Source organism: Anopheles maculipalpis, chromosome 2RL, assembly GCF_943734695.1.
Source record: "Anopheles maculipalpis chromosome 2RL, idAnoMacuDA_375_x, whole genome shotgun sequence".
Taxonomy (NCBI): Eukaryota; Metazoa; Arthropoda; class Insecta; order Diptera; family Culicidae; genus Anopheles; species Anopheles maculipalpis.
The window spans coordinates 64,826,353-64,850,524 of NC_064871.1; the positions used below are offsets into that span (position 1 = coordinate 64,826,353).

The 24,172-nt window shown below is 42.5% G+C and overlaps 4 protein-coding genes across 6 annotated transcripts in view; 3 read left to right on the forward strand and 1 right to left on the reverse strand.

Moving 5' to 3' along the window:
* LOC126556023 (eukaryotic translation initiation factor 2D) overlaps nt 1–24,172 on the forward strand; it is a 526,420-nt gene that overhangs the window by 260,592 nt on the left and 241,656 nt on the right. The window lies entirely within an intron of this gene.
* LOC126556469 (small integral membrane protein 20-like) overlaps nt 1–24,172 on the forward strand; it is a 389,536-nt gene that overhangs the window by 104,299 nt on the left and 261,065 nt on the right. The window lies entirely within an intron of this gene.
* The window catches only part of LOC126556184 (zinc finger protein 503), a 44,220-nt gene that overhangs the window by 1,437 nt on the left and 18,611 nt on the right, over nt 1–24,172 (forward strand). The window lies entirely within an intron of this gene.
* LOC126556308 (peroxiredoxin-6-like) overlaps nt 13,451–24,172 on the reverse strand; it is a 270,155-nt gene continuing 259,433 nt past the window's right edge. The window contains exon 6 of the mRNA XM_050211552.1: nt 13,451–13,460. The gene's annotated coding sequence lies outside the window, so the exon portion shown is untranslated. The remainder of the gene's footprint in view (nt 13,461–24,172) is intronic.

Genomic DNA, 24,172 nt, shown 5'->3' on the forward strand with positions numbered 1-24,172 from the left:
AATTTCAAGGATATCGAAATAATTCAAAAGAAAAGGAAAAACTTGCATCGTTTTTCAAGTCAAATAAATGCAAAACAGTTCAGTGAAACTACTAACATGCTTTATGTATTTCAAAGCTAGACTAAAGGTGACCAAGTTACGAATGATTTGAACTGTATTTCATAGATTGTATTAAGATAACTTGAGCAATTCACTAACAAGACTCTTGTTCAAAGTGCCTGAACAGAAGATTTTACAACACGTAACATCTCAAAAGAAACATCTAAAATTATATAACGATACAAAAACGAACTTACAACATTATTTGTATGCCAAATTATACAACTGCTTCCTATCTAAACTTGACCTTCCAGCAATGCATAGTATTCCAAGAATCAAATATACAACGAAAACTCCAAAAGCTAGATTTGATTAAGGAAACGGCATGCAGCACAATACAGAAGCACTCACCTCCGAGCGAGATGAGTTTTGCAAATCGTTTGCTAGTTCAATATATTATTTTCCAAACTGAACTTTTCCCAGAAACTTGCTCCCGCTGTCGATGGGCAGATGCACCAAGTGCATCCTACAAGTGCCGGCATTTCTGCCCGTCCAACTCGGATTCCGCACCGAATGCGACCGCGTTCGTTGAAAAATTAAATCAAATTACACACTAAAAATGGTTACGACAATCAAATCAAAATAAATACCATCGTCCACCGTTGGTCGATCGCTCGGTGGAAGCTAAGACCGTGCGGCAAAAATCTGGAGAACCCGACAATCCCGGTATTCTACATACCGAGACATACGTGGGTCCGTTGCCGTTTTGCGGTGAAGAATGTCTGGTTGGCTTGCCCGGTGCTACCACGGCAAACATCATGGGAAAGCTGGCGGTGATAGTGCCATTCGTTATCCAATGTTTCTCCGTCTATGTGTGTGTGTGAGGATTTCAATGATGGATGATAGATGTCGAACGGTTTGCGTGGTATGAACCAGCAGAATTTTCATCCGTATGCAGAAAAGGATAGATAGATAGATCGATAGAGAGAGAGAGAGAGAGAGAGAGAGAGAGAGGGAGACGGTACGAAAAATGTCCACACGGTAGGCGAGTAGCATGTTTCGTTGGAAATATATGACCAGGCCCGGGCGCAGCATGGAACGCGAATTCAACGTGAAGAACCAACTACTGGTGGGCATAATGTAAATTGGCATGTTCATCTTCTTGACGTGTGTGGGCGCTTTCTAGTGCTGGTGATATTTTATTTCCACATTTAATGATGCTGCTCTCGGTGCTTTCGGATTTGGGTGGAATTCTCCGGGAAAAAAAAAGAAGGAAAACACCGTATGTCCTTCTTGATCTACATGTGGCGGTGTAAAATGCCAAACGAGCAAAGCCAAAGCCTATTTGAAGAGGAGGCTGAATTTTATTGCCATCATGAATGTTTTCGTTTTGGTCGAGGAATAAATACAGAAAAAAGACGAATCCCTCCTTGAAGTCTTCAGGTTTCGCTACACAAGCACCCGCGACCAACAAAACACATGAATAATACCCAAGGATGTGAGAAGAACAAAAAAAAAAGGAAAAAAAAAAACAACTTTACCTAACGATTCTCTCGAGCAACCACCGGTGGGCAAACCGGTTCAAATCCTACAGGTACGCGAGGCTTATTGGCTACGTGTTGTGCATCGTCTGTGTGACGTTATGCATTCCAATGAGCGATGGACCGATTCCATCGAGGTTATAGCTATCAGCCATTTTCTTTTTTTTTTTTGTTTTGTTTCGTTCAACTTCCCCTTTGACTGAAACAACACCGACCAGAACGCCTTAAGCCGTACGTGACAGGCTCCACGGATCTGGATCAGACTAGCTCGCCAGAGGTCCCGCGATAAAGGCAAATGCATTACACTGGAGCAACCGCAAAGGGGGACTAGGGGGAACGGACGATAGCGGACAAATTGCGGTCAAATTAAGTCGATTGTGCTAGTGGATTAAATTAAATTGACTGTCACAAGCCAACCGCACCGGCACGGTCTCTGGGGCACGAACACCAAATACTGAATCAGAAAAAAAGGAAGAGATAAAAAAAATTCAAAGCTTTTGAAGATTACATGGCATTATAATCACGCCTGACAATGCACCGGAAAGCGCGCGCTGTTCCCGGTTGCTTCAAATGTGTCATGTACTAAAATTGTTGAATAGTTCCAATTTCCCGAGATCCCCACTGTGTGACGACGATCCCGTGTTTCGGACAGAAATCAGCTATTGAAGAATGGTAAAGATTTCTTGAGAAAAATAGCTCCGTTCCAAATCCCGATTCTTATCGCCATATCATTATCGCCATGTGTATATGTATGTGAGAAGTTCCCGAGAAATCTGTTTCCATTTTCCACGAACATTCCAGCCCGCCAACGAACCCAGCTGCTGCCCGAAACTTTGCCCTTGCTGTCTGCAAACCAATCATGGCGCTGTCGAGAGCAAAAATACTTTCTTCAAATTTACCTATCCGGCGTCAGAATTGGGAGACGCTGCTGGAGCTCAGCACAAAATCGTCAATTTTCGCTAATGGTGTAACGATGCGCCGTTGCCTTTTACATATCATTTTTCGATAATCCACCAAGCCGTGGGAAGTCTTTGCACGGTGGGACGTCTTTCCCTCTGCTGTGTCGAAGTTTGGACGACGCTTGTTGGTACTGCAAGGAAAGTGTGCCAAGTGCGTGGGAAAGGGGAAAGAAGAGAGCCCAAAGTAGCTCACACCAGTCTCCTTGGGTGCGTTAACGCAGGAGCGAAACAATAATTTTCCTACATGGCATACATAACCTTCAGGACTCGAACTTCAACCAAGCGCCTCTTCAACCGTTCTCCATTTCGACTCACTTCCGAGAAACGCACGCACCATTTGTTCACACTTACATCGCGAAACGATTAGGATGTATGTGTGAGAGAGAGAGAGAGGGAGATAAAATTCGTTGTGATGGGCATAACGTGGGATGGTTTCATTTCAACCTAACCTAAACCAACGCGAGGTCGTAGGTCGGTTCTCCACTGCCTACAATCCACACGGCCGCCGGGGCGGAAAAGCTCACCTGTTGCGCAATTTCCTGCTGTCTGTCGGTGATGCTTGTCACTCTCACCAACCAGCTCCCTGGTAAGACAAAAGCAATACACAATTTCCCGTGTGTACAGTGTTCCCGAGGGGAAAACTCCCGAATGAATGAAGAACAGCAAGAGCAGCCCCCATGGTTGTCCGGGGAGTGAAAGAAAAATTGAGCATCGTGAGCACTACACTCCCATGGTGGAAATTTTCCATCAGGTTCGGGGTATTTTTCTGTTTTCTTTCTGCCGAAGCGAATCGACCGTCGCTTCTTTGTTGTCCAGTTACCAAAGACGAGGAACAGAACAACTTCTATGCAACAATGCGTCCCATAGGGAAAAATACAACACGAGAAGAACTAAGTATGATAAGTAACAGTCAACAGAATAATTATATATTCGTTCCCGGATACGATAAGGGATAGTTGAAAAATCACTAATGTGACGATGACAATGGGCTAGCATACTTTCAGGAGTAAAAGTTTAATTCTTACCTACCAACCTGGTGGATTGATAATTCATTTCCTTCCGGGTTTCTCGTGCGTATGTGTGCGTGTTTGGTTGATTCCATCCTTACAATGTGCCCATTTTGCACACGAGCAGTTCAGCTAGGACTATTTGAAAGATCGGATGTGCGCCTGTGCGTGGCCTTCAGTACGCCATTCTGGTAAAAAAAAGTCATCTTTTTTATCCATTAGCATTGTGAGTTTTTTTTAATTACTTCAACATCTACTCATAATCAAATGCGTACTCGGCGATAGTAAGCACAGAAAAAGGCCTACAATCAATCAATATTCTCGATCCTTAAAGCACCACATGGGATTGTGAAATGATTCTCAACATGTTCCCTGTCACCTAGCGGTAATATTGGGGCATAATAATTTGCAAATAAAATTAATGTTTCGTCGTGAAAACACATATTCACGTTTTATTATACCATCGACAAGACAGCCATAGAATATTTGCTCGAGTTTGCTTGCTCACGTTCAAGTAGACTCGTTCGTTCTCTTAAAATTAATACATGCACACCGTAACATCTAACAGAGCTACAGTATCTACAGCACAAAGATCCGATAAACTTCTTGTAAAGTGTTGCAAATTATAAGCTCATCTAACGGCCGCTATGCAGCGTCACTACCACGGTGACTCCTTCCATTTATATTATCATCCTAAAGTTGAGCAACTTCCGCATCGTCGTAGAGTACCGTATCGTTTCTTGAGTTTTCGACGAGACAGCACAAATCCTTGTATGAGCGTAAGTTTGCACCGGCAAGGACGACGAACCACGATAACTTGCCAAAAACCACATTCACTAAGCTGAGCTAAACCGAGATAGGTCGGAGATTAGCGACACGCCACGGCGGATAGTTTGGGATGCTGCATACTAACTTTCTTTGTTTGCTGCTTTCTCCCCTGTACACGCACGCTTTTGTAGCGTGGTACGTGAGCTTCCGGAATGTGATCCCAAAATCCGGTACTTTTTTTAGTAAAAGTGACGTAAAAATTTGCAGAATTACCAAGGTTTAGACGCAAGAGCTTGTTGATCGTACCGTGACCGCCAATGAGCAAATTTTTCCGATACCAACGTCGAGTTTAATTTGCAAATTTTTGAGGATTTCTCCAACTTTAGATTTCTATTTTTGTACTTTCCATTTATGTACGAATTTTTTCCTTTTGTTTTCGTTTTAAGTAACGAGAAGATCGCGAGACTAAATGTTAATGAAAATGAGAAAACAAATAAGTTTAACAGCTTTGATGAAAAATGAGGAGTTTTGAGACAAATTTGTGATTTTTGAGCTATTTCTCCATTCTGCTCATGGTGAAGTGAGAAATTTACAAGGAAAAGTGAACTATATCAACAACTCTCTTCAACAGCTTTCAAAATGAAGTATAAAATGATCAGCTAGAACTGACAGAACCGTTTCAAAACAAATGCGTTGACAGATGACAGAACTTAAATACATATGTCTGTCTCGTTCTTTTTACAACCTTCACCTTGAACATCGTTGTGAATCTGCGACAAAGTCCAGTCCTACCTGTTAATTACGCAATTCATCTTGAGAACAGTTTCAACGTGGACGAGCGTTAATTAAGTCTCTACTTTTATTCCCGACACAAATTTACGTCTAGTTTTCTACGTACATATGCTCTGACGCTCGGCTTGGCTTGGTAAAAAGCAATTAAGTGTACCGAGTAAGCATCACTTTCAAGCCAGTTAATTCTGTTTATTGCATCAATAACCATTGTTGGATTGATTGTTCTATCTGATGAAATGAACGATACCCACGCACTCGTCCGGAATGAGTATAGATTGCAAGTTGTGAATATTTAAGTTCAACCAGACCGACATAGTGACGCGCATCGGTATCATAACCGTTGCGTATCCACCTGTTTTTAATCCATTTATGTTATATTTAACATCCGCCCAAGCAAATGTTCCAAAATGAATTTATGCTTATCACCAGTTCCAGTCCACTAGCGGCATAATCATAATCACGCGATCATCAAATTAGTTTTGGTTTACGCGATTTAGCTTCCAGCCCAACACAGCCAATCCTGTTCGCGATGGGTCCCTGTTCGCTTCAACTGTATGCCATCCCAAAAGATTGCATTTGATTTAACATAATTGGTACAATTCTTCTAAATCGCCTTTACCACTAAGCCTCCCGAAAGTCGTTAAATTGATATGCTAAAAGAATGAAACTGAGGCGACAACTGAGCACAGTACGACCGCTCCTGAGTCATCAGGTGGTGTTTGAAATAAATTGCGGTTAGGCAGGGTAGCGACTGTCTACGGACCCTGGATGTATCAATCTTGATTAAAATTCCTTCGTTCTATAATCTATCCTATAGAAGGCTTCCTCGGAGGATTTGCCATTTTTAGGCCAGGAGAGAAAGGCGGATCGAAACAAATGGCAGAGAAATGGGGCCCATAATCGAGATGGAGATGGTTAATTAAAAGATGTAGCCTGAGATAAAATGATAAGCCTCATTTTCCAGGAATTGAATTTTAATATTTCTCACCATTTAATTTTACAGTAGCTTGTACTTTTGGCTTGAATGCGGAGATGGGATACATTAAGTATAATTTGTGCTACAGCAAGCAAGTGTAAACATTTCACAACCCTTACCCTTGCCACCATTGCTGAAAAACGATCATAAATTTATTTTGCTCATTTTATAAATGAAAAATAAAGACGGGTTTCCCGCGAAATGGGAACGCCTTCGGTACGGTACGGTATGTCTATTTTATCCTGGCTTATGAAGCTCATTTCGCCATCTAACGCCTTTGCATGTGTTGCCCAATATTTACATGGCTCGGCAGACAAATGATAAACAATAGAGGGCAACCTGACACCTCCGTGTTTCGGATCCTTCTTTTGCAGGAATAGCAAAACACCAACCAAAGGCGTGAATGAGTTTACGTTGGAGTATTGATCGAAATGTGAGCTAAAGAAACGCAAACAGAGATACAGTGGAACGGGTGCTCTTTTATTTAGCTGAGCCCATGTGTGTTTGTGAGTGTGTTGACTGCGAGGTACCAAACGGAAAAAGTAAGAGTGTAGGTTAGTTGACAGGACGATAAAATTTGGACAAGTGGCAGCTCATCGCTGTAGTCGTCGTCGTTGGCTTCATAGTTCTGCCTTGCTGCTGCTACTATCAGTAAAAATTTATGGCCCACGCCAAGTTTCATTAGATACACCATCAACCTTCTTCTCGCACGAAACAGCCAACCTCACAAATACACACACACACTTACGAGCACACAACAGTATGCGTTGCAGTCAATGGAAAAAAGCGGTAAATAGATATATGGGTGTCCCTTCATCCCAAAACTGTCAGCGAAAGTAACGTCCAAATTACGTCCTGTTGCGTAGGAACTCTTCGGCTAGATCTCTTTCCCTTTAGCAGTTTCTAGATTTGCCTTTGCCAAGACTGGGGACGATAAGTGAGCAGGTCACTTTTCATGATGCCCCACAATGAGCGGTATGATGATACTGAACCTGCTGACCTGTAGACAGGATGGTAATGAAAGTGATATCGGCGTCGGCCATGTCCTGGTTGTGGTGACAGAGGAGAAAACAGTGCCCTGGAAGGCATCTGGCATTTTTCTTCCAACAAGCTGGAAGCCCACGGATCCGCTTGATAGTGGAAACCTGTCAACGCATTCGGGTTAAGTCACTGTATGCTTTCCTTTGCTGTAGTTGTAGTTGTTGTTGGTTCCATACTCCTCGAGCATTGTTCGGGTCGGGTCTGAGAGGTGATCCTAAAATCTCACCGGTAGAAATTGGAGCTTTCGTTAGCAGCTTTCGGTTGCAAGCGATGAATTTGTGCTCGGTGTCAGATGGTGATGTATTTATGAGGCTGAGGTCACTGGGGAGTACAATTAAGATTCCATCTTGCATCTAATACTAGCAACGTGGATATGAGCTCCTTGCCATCATCACACCAACTCAAAAAACGAAGGGAAAAATTTAACTCAACTCCAAGATAGAGCTGCTCTGCAGTATCTGTAGATAACGTTAGTAAATTGTACAATTTAAACACTTCGAACTGTTTTAGAAACTATCACTTCTTACATCACTCAAGAGATCGCAAGAGAGAGAGAGAGAGAGAGAGAGAGGGGGGGGGGGAAAGAAAGAGAGAAAAAAAGAGGGGAAAAATAAGAAAAGCACATAACCCGTAACTTATACCAATTCTGCTTATAATTCATATAATGGCAATAAGAAAATATGCCAACCGCCATTTTATTGCCCAAACACTCGAGTGCACTCACCCGCGCAATCGTATCTTACCGTGGACCGTGGACAAACGCGAACGGACCGTCGTACGGAATAAAATGGCACTAAAAGCCGCGCCGAAAGACAAATTATGGATCTCCTATCGTATGTCGCTATGGATGTGGGTGTGGAGCTTTGACTATTACAATGCAATGATTCATGGTCGTACTTCGACGTACCCTTCCCTGGCACTTGCTTGCTCCAGCAACGGTTGAGTACTTATCGTACGATCGCTCTGCTTTTCATTCAAAATCCACTCAAAACTTGGGGCGAACCTCATAAAACAACCCAACCCCAAAAAGGGCAGGCTTGGCAGTCCGTTCGGCTTCGCTAAATCAAACAACCCCGATTGAAAGCTTCCTCCAATACGTCAGGCACCCATCGCGGGAGTGCATACACACACACACACACGCATGCACACTCGCATTCGTTACCTCCCACAACGCGCCGGAAGTGGTTCATCATAGGGAATGTTTTGCAATCCCCAACCACGGTAAAATCGCATACCCGGGCATACTAGAGAATGACACGCCATTTAGCACAAAAATTGCACCAGCACGATCACCATCAGGCACTAGAATACAGCAACAACAGAAACGAAGCAATTGCGTCCCGGTTTGTCAATGGCAGTGCACTTTGCTCACCCACGCGAGCATGTCCTGACAGGGTGGGTCAAACGTGCTGCTACACGATGGGAGTAGAAATGCAATTTGTCACAAACAACTCTACCCGCTGCAGCTTTCGTAGACTAGCAGCTTTTCTTTGGCAGACGACACAGTTAGTTTTGTATAAAATATCAATAATTCTGTCTGGGGGGTAGGAGGATGGGGAGAGGGGAGTGCGGGAAAAGATAGTCATGTCGCGTCCACGCACCGGACCGTTTTGCCATTTTGCACGCGCGCCGGGTGATGTGCTTTGATTTTTATTGCTCCGCAAACGTGGGAATATGCATGGTAACAAATGTTGAACCCTTTGAAGTTGTCTGTCTTCTGACAGTCTTGAGCAGTTGTGTTTTGCTTTGCCGGCTTCTTTTAAGAAGGAAACATACTCCCCAATGTTCGGAAATGTTTTGATAGAGTCGTTAGGAGTGGCTGTGCCTTATCCTCCAGTAGGATAATAGATGCGGTATCCGTGTGTGCTTCTCGTTATCAAGAGTTTCCATCTTTGAGACGCACACTGTTGTTCATAAATGCAGGAAGATGTTCTTCGACGTTATCTGATGGTTACCAGAGTTCATGTATGTGCATGTGAATATTTTGAAGTATACACACACTAGGTACTTAATTTTTAGTACAAGCCAAATAAAATTTTGCTCACTTCCAACAAACCTGTGAATAGATCGGGAAGATATTGATTGAATATTGCTTGCCAAAATTCAGGACGAAGCAGACGCAAAAGACCAGAAAGAGTTGAAAGAAATAGTTGTAGAAAAGTTTTTGCTCTGCTAACTCATTTCTCCAACTACAGCAAATAACTGCTAGAACGCGACGAGTTCCTGGTTGTCATGCACTTTGGAAGTCGTGTTGTCTAGAAAATCATTCTTCTTGTTGATTTACTCTTTGAGCTTGGTAAATCAGCTCTGCTCTTATACAGTCTCTCTCTCTCTCTCTCTCTCTCTCTCTCTCTCTCGCTCTCTCACACACACACAATCCCTTTGCATTAAGAAGATATGCATCTTTTTCAATGTTTCACGTACGTTTTTCCCGATTCTGGTTCGCTAGCTAAAGGTCCCGGCTAAATCCTTATTTTCTTTTCGCTTATGACGCCAGACGCTACCTGCCGAAGCCACATCTAGCTGCATCTGATTTGTACACTCTTGCACTTCTCCCTCGTGCAGTGGTGGCGTTTGTATGAGAGAGGAGGGGCATGTATCGTACTTGTAAACAGACGCAGACCGACTCCTTCTCTAGCCACGGGTTCATGGCGTCCGCGTACGGAAAAAGGTTTAGGGAAGGACGCACGGGTCCGGTTTTTATCGTTCATTGCCCCCAGAGGAAAAGAATGACTTCGACGTTTATCGATTGCAAGTACAAGTCAAGTGGTGTCTTAGTACGTGAGGTAGACGAATTATTTACGCAAGGTTCTTGTTAGGTTAACGATGTTGAAACACGGATAACTTCACGCTGCAAGGGGCGGCCGGGTAGTACATGCGACATCGGTGCCGGTCTTCAATCGGCAGGACCGGGGTTCAAATCCAGAAGTGAGGATTGACTATCGGCATTGAGGTACCAGCGAGTCTAGCAATCCATTCGACCTAGAAGGTTTCGTAAGAGTTGAGTTTAATAAAAAATTTAATCATACTTTACTCTAACATTTTTCCAACTCATCCGACTCCGACATTGAAATTTCAATCTATTGAAGTCCATTTAAACACATGCGTCGTATCAAATTGCAACCAACGTACAAAACACTCCAATTTGGCTTCAGCTACTTGCACTATGTCACATTGACATTCAATACTTTGATCATGCATTTACCCTCGAGCTGGTGGATCATTGCTACTGCATCTGATTTGCATGAAAATGTGAAATGCGCCACATGAAATATGGTGTGAAACAAGAATTGGATAATTACAAAGCAACAGCATACTCAAAATGGAGATGGATTTCCCCTAGGGGCAATATCAGTGCAGCAGTCGGTTAGCAGAAACTGCAATTTTACGTTTCGCTGAATGATATTTTTGTGCTGTTTGTAATTCTTATTAGCTGTTTTGCCTTTTCCGCTGTATCAAATGTGTTTGAATAAATATGTAAAAAAGGTTATTGAGCATTGAATATTTTGTATGGATTGAAAGTTTTGTTAAATGTTGATTGTCAAAAACGTTATTGTAATTTATAAAATTTTGTACATCTGGGGTTGATGCTGCGGAATATATTAATTTCCTGGATTTATTTCGTTTGATAACCATGAAGGCAAATATTTGAAGGAAATTTTATTACCTTTTGTATCAAAGCTAATGAAATCTACTCAATGTTTTCTAGTAGTCAAACAATTACATTTTCAAAGAACTCTATGTAAATAGCGAGATTTTTTGTAATCTCCAGGTTACTATTAATGTAAAGGAATATAAAATCTCAACACAAGTCTAACAATATCATTCATTACGGTACTTGTAACTCAATTCAACGCTTTTATTGATTGGATGGCTGTAACGAGCGTAAAAGCTGAAAACTCATCAGCGATGTCACATTGATACAAACGAATGATTTTCATTGACAGTGATTTTGACCAGCACCGAAGGCGTTAGTATTAATTTTATTTCCCATGCACACATGCGCCCATCAGATGCAATGTAAAGGTCAGTTAATTTAAATATTAAATTTGATTCGATTTGAAATATTCACAAGCTCGGTATAATGTTGCCTTCTAATTGCTGTATTAATTACGATACAAATAAATCTGGTTCGTTCCATCTGGATTTCCACACAACTAGTTTCTGCTGAAACCTGAATTTGATTTTAATTTCAGTTTTTAGCAAACTATTTGTTAAGTTATGTTATTTTGCAGTCAATAAAATATGTAAATTTAAAACATTGTAAATTTTAAAGCAACCTCCGGCAATCAACTAGGTTCCTAGTAAAAAGTGAAAATTACTTACAATTTGTTGTTCAAGGTTACAGATAAAGTGTGGTACAAATGTTTGCGAAAAGGTTTTCTTTTTTCAAGCAATTCCTTAAATACTGATCACTGACAGGATCTCAAACGCCACACATGGCAAACATATAGCTTGGCCCGGTTGTATTGTTCGATGGTCCGATGTAACTTTTTTCCCTGCCCAAACTGTTACGTGTTGTTACACGACGCCATTCGTTCGTTAAGAGAATCTCCCGAGGTTCTCAGTATACCTCACTAAACCTTCTACATTGTTTGCAAGCGCGTGTCACGTCCACCCTTTCATACACTTAACCGGTGCGTAGCAAAATATTTGCAATAAAACCCTCCCCAAAATTCCGGGGGCGCAACATGCAGCTCTTCACAAATTCGGTGAACGGTTCTACCGGGTATGGCAAAATCGTGCTCGTTTCTAGAATGACAGCGATGATGAAATACATATTTATAGCATGAATTGTGCCTCGTGGACACACGTGTGTCTGTGTGCGCGGTCATCTAACGAAGTACACTCACCCTTGATTCCAGCAATGCCACTATTTGCTGAACGAGTTGTAACTACGAGTTCGCAGAAAATTACAAACGTGTGTTAGCACACTCCGATCGTAATGGGTCGGGATGGTCGACAGGTTTCTGGAACGCTTCAGGGTAATTTAAGACCCCACTTGGAGCGAGTGCTATTATCGTAATTAATAACGAAAGCACCTTTCGATCAGCTTCGTCGTGCAATTTGAGAAAGTTGACACTTAAAAGCGTGAACCGCATCCCACGGACCAATCACGCAAGTACGCTCTCCTTAAGTCCACAAATGAGGTGCAGCGGAAGAAAAGCTATCCTTGCTTGCGACCACGTGACTTAACCATAGTGACATCGAAGCAGTTCAATGGCTTGTCCTTGACGACAAGGACTAATGAGAGTGCCGCGAAAAGAGCACCGACACTGCGGGCGTCTTAAAATAGGTTCCCTAATCGTGCACCGTGTTGCTATTACCAGGCTAATGAGCCCACAACGCACGGTGCGACAAACGCGTTTTGGTTTTGTCATTACATGCACCAGCAGCATTTGGATTCATCGCCTTGACTGTTGTGCTTGCTGACGTCAGTAGGAACACATTGTCTACGGTGCAACAATCGTTTGGAGCCTATTGTGACCTTTGCTAACATTTAGTTTTGCATTTCAAATCTGAAGACACGTTTGTTGGAGAGCTTCCACGCTAAAGGAAGTAATACGATGCTCACTTGGATTTGAAAGAAAGCTTTTGCGAAAGCTAGCTCACAATAATGGTTTCTGGATCATTGCTCGCACTGAAGGCTGGTTTTAGCTGCCTCGTACAGTGGCACCTTCTGGCACGAGTGCGGTTTTCAGCGGAACGGTTTAACAGTTGTTGCTGTGACATAACGATTGGATTGATTGAGGTTTGTTTAAGTGAGGGATCACAGCTGGAACTGCGTCAGAGCCGTGGTCGTTACTGCACGTGGTTTGTGGTTTGCTCACTGTAACTGACCACAGGTTACCAGTCCAGGGCACTAGCCACCAGGATGCCAGGATGGCAAATACGTTACAGTTCGTTGAACGCTCCTTCGCATGCATATGGTGATTGATTTATTGCGGTTACTTAGAATACTCTGTCAGTGGAAAGGTACCCAAAACATTGAAATACTCGGAACGGCAGTAAGTTCGGGCATTGTGAGATGCAATTATGAAAGTCGAAGACGTATGGAGTCCACTGTGTGGATTATTTTCGGTAGTGAAAAGCCAATATGTTACTGATTCAGGGTGGTTATAGATTCTAGCAACGAGTCATGTTCCGTTCCGTGTGTTTTCATTGCCCGAAGAAATTGAAGGCTACAGAGTGTCGTAAATGAAACGAATATACATCGAACGCACTAAAATCCGATTGCTTAACATAACGGCAGCTAAATATAGCCTACCAAAGCGGTGGGGTAACGCTTTCGTCATTAATCCTATATTTAGTAGTAAAGTGTGCCGCAACCGGCAAGCTTGATTTCAGTCGCAAAACGAAGCAGAAAGCACACACCTACAGCGTCCGAATTGAATTTAGACGAACCAGAAACACCGTGGCAACGAAAGGTGATACTTTCGCTAAACACAGCAGAAACAGAACGAACCCAACTGTGAGACCCAAATCACTGCAAGCATAATCGCCTGACGACTCGGTGTGTTATCGCATCGCACGGCGGAAAGAAGAAACAAAGTGGCGTAAAAGCTAATCAGCAACCAGAAATTAATACTATTAAGCATTATGATTTAGCACAACCATCAAAATGAAAATAAATCGCTCGTAAGGAAAAGCCTCCGTTCCAGTGCAGTACTTGGTACAAGTTTTCCTCTAGCTTTAACATAAGTTTAAAAACGAAGCTTCTCATCTCAATTGTCGAATAAACCGTGGCCGCTATCGTGCTGAGATTCTCGAAGGGGGAGTTTTTGCTTACTTTTGTTTACATACCATACTCTCCGACGTGCCTTGTACGTTGCCTAGCTGTGGTTTTCCGCTGTGGTTTCCAAATCCGCTGGTCAGCTGGAGGTTACGTTACAAAAGTGTGATTCCTTCTGCCACAACATGACGCAAATCTACTCCATGTTCTGCTGCATGGGAGCTAGCCAGCGAAGATAGTCCAAGCAATCATACTTAGTCAGGACCGCTCAGTGAGTCTTTTGCTTAGCATCACTTTGATTGTGATCGCCGCTTGTATCACGTTTTATGTCATGCTTTTATCGCAAACGGAAAGTAAGAAATAGGAGCTGAAGTAAAGAAGAACAACAACGGAAGAAAAAAACCGTTTCTCTGATGTAGGTGCAGATAATTTTGAGGCACTAACTTCAACCTTCTACACCGCAATAAACGCGTGCCTAGCGGCCTCTGCGTGTCAATTCCACCTTATCGATCGAGCGGTTTTTTATTTCGCGTCAGACAATTGACGCTGGACAATGACGTCGCTGGAAGCGAGCTAATTTTGGAATTAAATTGCTACGCTTTCCGCACGGTGGGCTTTGGCTGTGATCATTATTTAATTGTACATTGTGAGGACCTGTCGTTTGTTAGCACAAAAGCCTTAATACAAAGGCACCGTTGTCATTTTATAATGATGTAGAATAAAACTGTTCCATTAAACTACCCATGCTACCTTGTTCAAGTGGTTAAAACGGTCTACGGACTACATAGAGCTTCTCTCACAAGCTTTATGTAGTCAAAGTTCTTGCTCTAAACACTCAAAATGACTTTCGCAGAAGCGATTGATGAAAATTTACATCCAAACCACACTCTCAATCATCTTCGCTTCCTTCCCTTGCGGAAGCATCCCTTCGCGTTTTCCCCGCTCCAGCACTTCGCAAGTCCCAAGTTTCACGGCTCAATTACTTCAACTTTCCGTTTCGGATAAATGATAAAGAAACCTTGCAATTGCATGGGGTTATACCGTTTGTTTCGTAACATTCGAAAATTTCCTTCACCAAAAACCGACTTGCAACGATTCAACCAGTCCCTCGGCTCAACTGTTTACCATATCCTTTCCCACCTTACTTACCCCAAAATGGGCAGCCGGGGCAAAGCATCCGCACCGAGTGAAGCGGACGGATATCAAAAACTTTTCCAATCCTACCGAGCCGGTAATTTGCCAAAGTTCACCATCTATCTAACTCGGCAGCATTGGCCACTATCCGGCTGGTAATAACTGCCCCTTCGTCTCTCTCTCTCTCTCTCTCTCTCTTTCTCTCTGTCGGTGTCGCTATGGCCGACCTGTGGCGCGAGAGCACGGTACCAAATGTGTCAGCTAAATGTCGCAACTCGCAAACGACCATCGGTTTGAAGCCTTCTTCAACACACCAAACAAGCTTCCGCCCGTTCGATTTAAGTCTCGAAACGGATAGAAGTTTTGCCATTCGACTAACGGCCTATACGAGCACGAGAGTTTTGTGCGGAGCATCTTATGCTGTAATTTAATATCTTTAACCCGTGCACAGTGGTTTTTAGAAAGCTTGTGATGGAATGTTATACACAAAGTTTTTGACAGTCTCAAAGCTTCTAGGTTTTTGCATTAATTTTAGACGTTTTTTTTTTCAAAGTTTTGTATTTGTGTGAGGTGAATTTCTGGTTAGGATGAGGGATTTTGTGTTGAAAAAACAAAATGTTCATCTATTCAACTCGAAAAGAAATATCGAAAAGTAAAATGCTAATCATCGCTTTTATAACGATGTTAAATTCTATCCTATTTGCATGCAGTAAAACTTTTCAAACGTTTCACTGACCAGCTCTGTCTAGTCGCAAATTTTGTCAGATCTCACACCCAACAATATTACCATTACCCTTGCTACATGAACACACGCCATGCGGAAGTTTCGCTATGAGAATCTTTTACGGCACGTCGACTCTATGCATGTAGGCGATGAAAATGTGTCATTATCATACACTAATCGTATTAATGGGCCTCTTGCCCACCCCGCGTACCGAAGACGAAAGTGGAACCGAACAGCAAGTGTACGAACGTGTGCACTGCCAAAACCATCCGACCGCATGGACCCGGACGGTGCTCGGCTCATGGGTGCTACGGATACCGGGTAGTTGGCGATGGCGGGTGATATCCAGTGGGCGATGATACGGTCACGAACTAAAGCAACCCTCAACAGCAAAACGAAACAGCAGCCCAGCAACACACGGCGGTGGACGAATGTATGGACGAGCTAGAAAACACTAGACTAGATTAGAACATTTTCACTGCGTGTGTGTCAGTCAATCATGTTAGCGTGTCAGTTCGCTGGTCAACGTGATAAATGAGCAACTTGATGAATAATTTATCACTGCGTGCGTGCATTTCCCGCTACCCGTTTTTTCCCCTTGTGCTCTCCATTGACTGCCGAACGAAGAATGGCTCCCTTAGCTGAACTTTATACAGAGGCTGATGCTGCTGCTGCTGCTGCTGCTACTATCTCTGATGGAGTATGTGTTATTATTAGTTCTGTTTCGTTTTTTTTTTTTGGCAGCTTTATCCTCCTAGCTACGGTTCCTTTTTTCCACACATCACACATACAACCGTTTGTAAGCGATATATTGTTTTTTTTTTTTGTTTTTTTTCTGCACCACTATTACCCACTGTTTTTCTGACAGCTGCCTTCGGGAGTCTGACTAGTCGTCAACGCTACAGTCTTTGGGGGTCGTTTTGAGCGTATGAGTTTATCAGCTAGAAGCAATTGATGTGTGTTGTCTTTCTGGTGCAGGATGATATTCTACGCAATACTAACATCAGTATATACCAAGATGAGTTTGCTTGTTGATGACTTTTTTGTACCGAATTCTTCCTTGGATAAGGGCACGAGTGTCCAGTCTAACCATCATTGAGTAGGGATATGATTTGCAGCAAGATGTAAAAACAGCGAACCCGCTGCGACTAATTAGCTCATTAGTATGTAGGTTTGCTACAGTTTAGCATTTGATGTTACCCGGCAATCATACCACCGGCGTACGGATGAGTTCTATATACGTTTCCTGGCCGTCATTAGATTTGAAAACCCTCGGCTGATCAGTGTGGTTTAACGAGTAACACTGCTGCAATTTTCCCGAGTATAGAAGCAATCTTGTCCAAGCTCGTCGGTCTGCCATGTGTGTGTAGTACGCATTACAAGCAAAATGTTTCCTGAACGCTATATCCAGTGCAGCCCGATGTTGAGCACGGTATACTGCTTGTTAACAATAACCGCTGAAGCATCATCCTAGAACCGAATGAGCGCAACCAGGGTGAAAACTTGTAGCACGATCATACCTCCCGCAAATCAAGCCATTCTTCAAGCTCAGCCATCGCCACTCCCGAGAGACATGCACGATGGTGTGTTTAGTATGAAAATTTCATCTAATAATAAATCCCAGAATCTAGAAACTGTCATCCTGTTTGTGGAACATTCCAGAGCATATTTGAATGTGCCACGAGTATTTGTAGTGTTCAGGCCCATGCATGCGACTGCACTCTAATTTGTCGGTGTGCTAAAGTAAACAGACGCCATGGTCGAGCACTTCATAGCGGCCGAGCACATCGTGTTTCCCGGGTTTCACACGCAACAACGACAGCAAAGTCACGAATAAAATAACAATCTCGGAATCTCCGGCACGGAAGTCGGCAGAAAGCCGAGGACGCTGCACTACCGTATGTGAGAAGTGGTGACAACATAGTCCGGACAACTGCCGCTGGCACAACCACGTCACAACAGCCAGTTTCCGGCGGCACACTGGATGACACAAATGTCAAAAGTAAACCCCCTTTTTTCACCGAGGCCTGTCAAACGAACTAAACCGTTGTGTTCGTATTCGTTTTTTTCCCCTCCACCGGATATGACACTCAACCGAGATGCACTGCAAGAAGCAGCAGCAGCAGCAGTCGGCACTATATACTGGAAGGTTATGGATTGAATTTGAATGCTTTTTGAGTGCGGCGTGCGTGAGTGTGTACAATTGTGTTTATATGTACATCCAGCTGTCATGCCAGGCTGTTTCTGCCAGCTTCAGCTCTTTTCTTGTGTTTGCCGAGTTTTATTGGCTTACCGCTATCGCCACAGCAAATCCAACAGTACCAGCAGCATTTTGAAGCGAGACAACGGAATAGAAAAAGGATCTCAGCTACGTAAATGTCACACCGGCAGTTGTTTGACCGAGTGGCAGTGACCACTAACGCAATTTTGAATCGAGTTTAAAATTTAATCCCGAACTGATCCTACACACCTGAACTGATGCTACACCTGGTATAGCTTTCTGGAGGAGAGAGGATGCTCACATTGTCCCAAAATGGCACTCAAGTTCTTATCTTTTGGGGATCTAGAGAAACCACAACTGCAGCTCCAGCACCAGGACGCATTCTCTATATCGATGCACAACACCATATCCAATTCCATTAGATGCCATTAATCTCACACTCGGTTGCACGCCGCTTGGGGTTGCTGGGTTGCTTGCTTTGCGTAGAGTACACCTTACCTTTGGGTGTGATAGAATGCTTTCATCTCGGACATGGGCAGAAGCATCGATATCTAGAACATACACAAAACCAGCTGCAATCTGTGTACCGTATACACCGTTCAAGAGGTCCCTGAACAATAGAACTAGGCTACATGTTTCCCACCCAGTGGCCCACCGGTCGCTACAGTTGCATCAGATGAATAGTCTCTAGCTTCGACAGAGGTTAAAGTAACGAGATAACGAATGGGAGAGTAAATTTATTTAAATTTAATCCACCACTAGCAGTGACACTCGAAATTGAAAGTGGAATAGCTTAATTAGAATTCCCCAATGGTGGGTAAAACTTTTGCACCAAACATAAAATAATAGAACACGATTTATGATCGAGGACGCATACTATCCGCAAAAACTCATACCGAACGCGCTCGTACAAAATGGTTGCCCCCTATCAAAACTTTTGTCCCACACTGTACGATCCGCAGCAAAACCGCACGAGAGCACGGTATCCGCGTTCCGCGAAACAATAAACCTCTCGATAATTTCTGTCCCATAAATCAGTGCATTTTACACGCCCAGAAGCGGAAGGCCACTGATGTTGCGGTACGGTTGGGCGGATGAACGCTGGTGGCAATCAGGAATCTGGAGACTTCGGATGGGGAGTAAGGGTTTGTGGTCGTAGGCGCCATCGCACTATCGCACATCAGTTCTCACGCTCGCTCGCTGAAACCCGGTCGTTACTTTGTGGGAATGATCCTTTTTGAAGCCGTTTCGGTGCAATTGATGGAGAGGGGGAGGTTGGGAGAAGAAAATTGTTTGAACTAAAAATATACCAAACCGGCTCTGGTTCGTTTTATTCAGAGTCAGTGAGTATGCACGAGAGCGTAGCGAGGGCTGAGGTCAAGTGGACGATTACGAACGTCATCGTGGGGAAACGCTGATCGCAGATACGAGAGTGAGGAAATGCTTAGGATAGATTTGTTGGGGCTTATACATGAACAATTTTAACGTTAAATCATTCAAACATGTAGATATGCGGATAGAACGCAAATTTAACGATGTTTTTAGAATAATATAATTACTACATTTATTTTTGAATGCGTCATTGTAATTATTGTCGTAATAGAAATTCGGCACACAACCGAGTATGCCCGGGATAAGGCAAAGAATAAGGAGGAAATGCCTTATCGTTGTGTTGATAAAATTTAGTCATCAAAAGTGGTTTTGACAATACGGCATGATACCATGCAAATTAATTATAAATAAATAAATAAACTCTACACAGTCGAACTTCTTATTCAACGAATATTTCATCCATTTTTCGTTTTCTAGTTGTGGAAAGCAACATGATGTTACTTTTTATTACCAAAATATTCGAGTAAATCGACATTATGGCTTCTATTTCTTTTAGTCAAACTTTCGTCAAACTTTTGTTTTCGTTTTGTTCAGCCAGAGAAATTATAATTATAAGAAACACGAAACAATCCATTGAAAATTGAAATATTATCCACCAAATAATCTTTACGACACCCTTTGCGTGGTTCTGTAATGATGGAAGAATGATTTAAATATTCTTGTTTTCGTTTGACAACCGTAGTTCAAACGTTAAAGTAAAAACTTTCTTTACGTTTCAAAGCTCTCTACGTTTTTTAAATAGGTTATATTATGTTATAAACATAATATTGATATCCCGATTTAGGGAGCATCTGTCAAAAATTAGTGTTTGATAATTAGGACCTAAAATTGGCTTCATTACGCGTGAAAACCATCGTTATGAAAATCGGTTGAAAGCTTTCTGTTGAGACGTTTATCTTTTAATTTATTAAGAGGTCATCGAGGAAGAGATTAACGCTGATTACACTTCCTTTATTACTGATTCTTTTCGTAATAGATTTGGATGAAATTACTCTAGGTTCGATACTCAGTGCGAAACACTAGTTTCTTCCAAGCGAATCATAAAGTCTTACGCGTCTTAGTGTAGGCGAAATAGTTGCTGGAACAGAAGCAAACACAATGACACAAAAACCAACGCCGTTAAACACTACTACCACAACGCCATTTTCCACAAATCCACAAATACGCACAGAACCAGCAAAATAAATTTAATGAAAATTTCAAAAGATCTGCCACCGTACCGTGCTCCCTCTCCCGGCAACAGGCAAGCAAACAGATATAAAAAGCGGATGATGTATACAACCTTCAAGCGCGCATCGAAATCCGACGATGAATAAGGTAGTATTTATTGTCAATTGTGGAGGTGGTGAACAGTCGGAAAAAGTGGTGGGGCAATCCGACTGTTGACGTTTCACTGCATCGTCACTGGAGAGATATTTTTATGCAACGCCGGGTGGAATCGTTGGCTGAATCTGCCCGATATGCCGATGCGATGCACTATTTATGTCGTTTCATTTCCGTCCGCGTGCAGGAAGCAGGAAGCTCGTTCGAATGGCGGCATCATCGCAATCATTGCAATAACTCATGCAACGCGTTCTGTTTGACGTAGAGGGGGGGTTTTTTTTTTTTTTTTGTGGGACGATTTCGGGGTCGGCGGAAACCAATAAAAGCACACTTTTGCGGACAGTTGGACGAATTGGATTTTTATATCGATTTTATTGCTCCCGAAGTGATGTGAGCACGGGTTGGCAGTTGAAATCAAGAAATTGGAAGGCAAATATAAAACGTTCTTTGTGAGCTTTAAACAGATCAGTTGGAAAATCACAGACTAAGAAACTACCACGGGGCAAAGTGGTTCAGTTTTGTGCTGCAATTTGCGATTTTAGCAAAACTTCTTTGCGTGAGCGTCAGCTCGATGGTAAATGCTGAATCGTAATAACTTAGAAACTTAAAGTGGCTCAAAAGTAATTATTTACCAGCAGTACCTGCATAGAGACGATTCCCTTCTCCTACATTCTATGCAAATTATTCTGAAAATAGCACAACTTGATTAAAAATGCATTAAACGCTACAGAAGTTTTGCTATGTGCTGGCAAAATGAGAAGCGTTTAAGGATCCTCTCTGTATAAAGCCAAATGGATAAACAGCAGTTCCTTGGAATTGAAAAAAAGAAAATTTGCTATTTACGTCATAGCAAAATAGCATCAGCAAATTGTTCAGCAAGGCAATCATTTCCAAGCACTCAATGCACTACGATACGGGAATCAATTGTTGAATTCGAGGTACAGAAGAATTAAATGAGCTTTCAAATAGAACGAACTACAAAAGAGCAATCTATTCACTTAGTACTTATGCTTGGTGTTCAACCACTCTGAGCGATTCTGGCAAACGTTTTGGCGATTGAAATGGTAAAAGCTTTTGCTCGTATCATTCACAGGAAAGTTCTAAAGCTTTTAGTCTGGCAGTAGATAATTTGACCATAGCAACGAAAAGTGAAAGTGACGGTTTGTTTTCGTCTTCCATATGTATGGCATTTACTCTGCCCCAGGATTATATCCTATGTTTTTTACTCTCAAACATTTTCTATTGAAGATCTTTTATAAATGAACCAAGTCAACATAGCTTTGTGGGGCAAAGTAATTTCATAATCTTCAAAACGTGTGAAAGGTGACCGAAAGATTAATTTTTTAAACTAGAATTAGTGTGGGGGCAAGTTGAGCAAGTAAACGTTTAGCTAAGAATTGTCGACTTTTTTCTCCTTGCTTAAGTTCCAATTTGAATTCTACTAAAGGCAATATTAGCACTGCTTTATAAAACATGGTTAAATAAGTATTGATTATTCAAAAGTATCATAACTCTTTAAATGAATTGGAAGTCTAAAATGAATTTAAATCTTAAATGAAATGAATTGGTCTTAACTGAGATGCGTGATATAACCTTTTAATATTTCAAAAACAGTATTTTTATTACATTAAAGCATTTAACACATTATAGCATCAGTTTATTTTTTTATTTAGCTTTTCATGCAGCATAGTTCAAGCAGTATTTTTCACGGTCAATACTTAATTTTGTCGGTCGCAAACATCTTTTACTAATTCGTTTTTGCGTTCATTTTTGCGATAATACTTGCTTTCCCCAAAAAGTCCAAGAAATGCTGTTCAGGTCTTATCGTCTAGTTTTATGGTAATTCTCAAATGACGCTACCTCAAGCACCACATGAACCCATCCACAGAAAATGGGCAAGCTCAGCAAGCAATCGCTTGTATTCTGCCTTTCGTACACTTACCTTAGCCCCTTAATTCTTTGCCCAAAAAAAAAATGCTATACTAATAAAAACAGCACCATTCACCCACCGGAAGAGGTGAAGTGTCGTGGGAAATAATATGCTAAACTATCGCAATACATACAAAGCAACCGGGCACGTACCGACGTACGGTGAATGGAGCTTCGCGAGGCCTTTTTCTATCATGCATCCATGCGAGCGTTGTGACGTAAAACGCGGAAAATTGCCGAAGAACATGAAATTGTGCCACGCTAACACGCGAAAGCTCCTCAAAGTTTTGCGAAGCCGTCACTCTCTCTTTCTCTCTCTCTTTCTCTTTCGCTCAATGGTCAGGCACACTCTTAACCCGGTGAAGGAGACATGTTTCCAGGACGTAAAGAGGTGAACAACTTTCCCCATGAAACACTTGTTGCCCGCGTTTGCCGTGTCGCAAGAGGGGGTGGAAAAGTCGTCCTCCCGCCAGCCAGTCAGCCAGCCCTATGACCTTGCCGGTACGCTAATTAAACTTTACCGTCAGCGATTTTCCCTACAGTGGTACCGGCTACAGGGAAGATATATTTAGCCCACAGGCCATGCTGTGATGTTCTGACGAAACAATGGATGCCGCGATTTTCTTTTTAAGCGATTTTCTTGAAGCAAGAAGCACAATGAGGGTAAAGAAGAAAGAACTCTAAATTAATCCCTTGCGAAAAATCATTCAACACTTCCTGCCCACCATATGTACCACTTGTTCAACTTCTTACCACGCATCCGACAAGGTAAGATAGGGGGTCTAGTTCTGCTTAAAAAAATCCACCTAATCATACTGCTGCGCCTCTTAGCAACTTTTCGTTCAGTGATTCCTCCAGTTTTACAAGTTTCTTGCACACACCCTTTGCGCTGACGCCTTTCGATTGTCCTTATCCATCCTTCCCATCACGCAAGCTGAAGGGGTCTTTGCATTTTGAAAATCGAGGCCAACCGTTCAAGCCTTCAGTGGACCGGAGAAAACGGGCTTAGGCTTTCCCACACATGGACCCACACACAAACCTCATACCTACCGGTTTCGGTTTCGTGTAGTTTGCCGTTTGCTGCTTGCGTCAGCAGCACGAATCGATCTGAAGGCACGGCCTGGGAAAAGACAGCAAAATGTACCCTCCTTACACCTTATGACCCAAGCTCGCTTGAGCCTGATTATTTATTTATTCACCAACATTTAGCTATGGGAGGCAGGTGGTCCTTTTTTCTACCTCCGATTGGAATGCTGAGTCAAAAGCAAAAATGATGAGAAACAAATGTACAGAGTGCCAGGATGTAATCTATAAAAAGAAAATCTGTTGCAGTTCTGTAGCGCCAACTTCGGTGCGTGTACCTTGAACAGATCAGGTGGGAAAGCGTATCGAAAGCCAGCAAAAAGGGCATACCAGACCTAGGTAATGGTGAAATCTCAACAAGGCGTCTCAGACTCGAACGCAAAACGGATTTGTTGTTGACTTTTGGACAAATGATGAGCAATACACGCCCGCCTTTCAAAAGCCCGGTCAAGACGCTACGGAACATACATCGACAGTCGCCTGGGGAGATATAGATCAGAGGAACTAGCG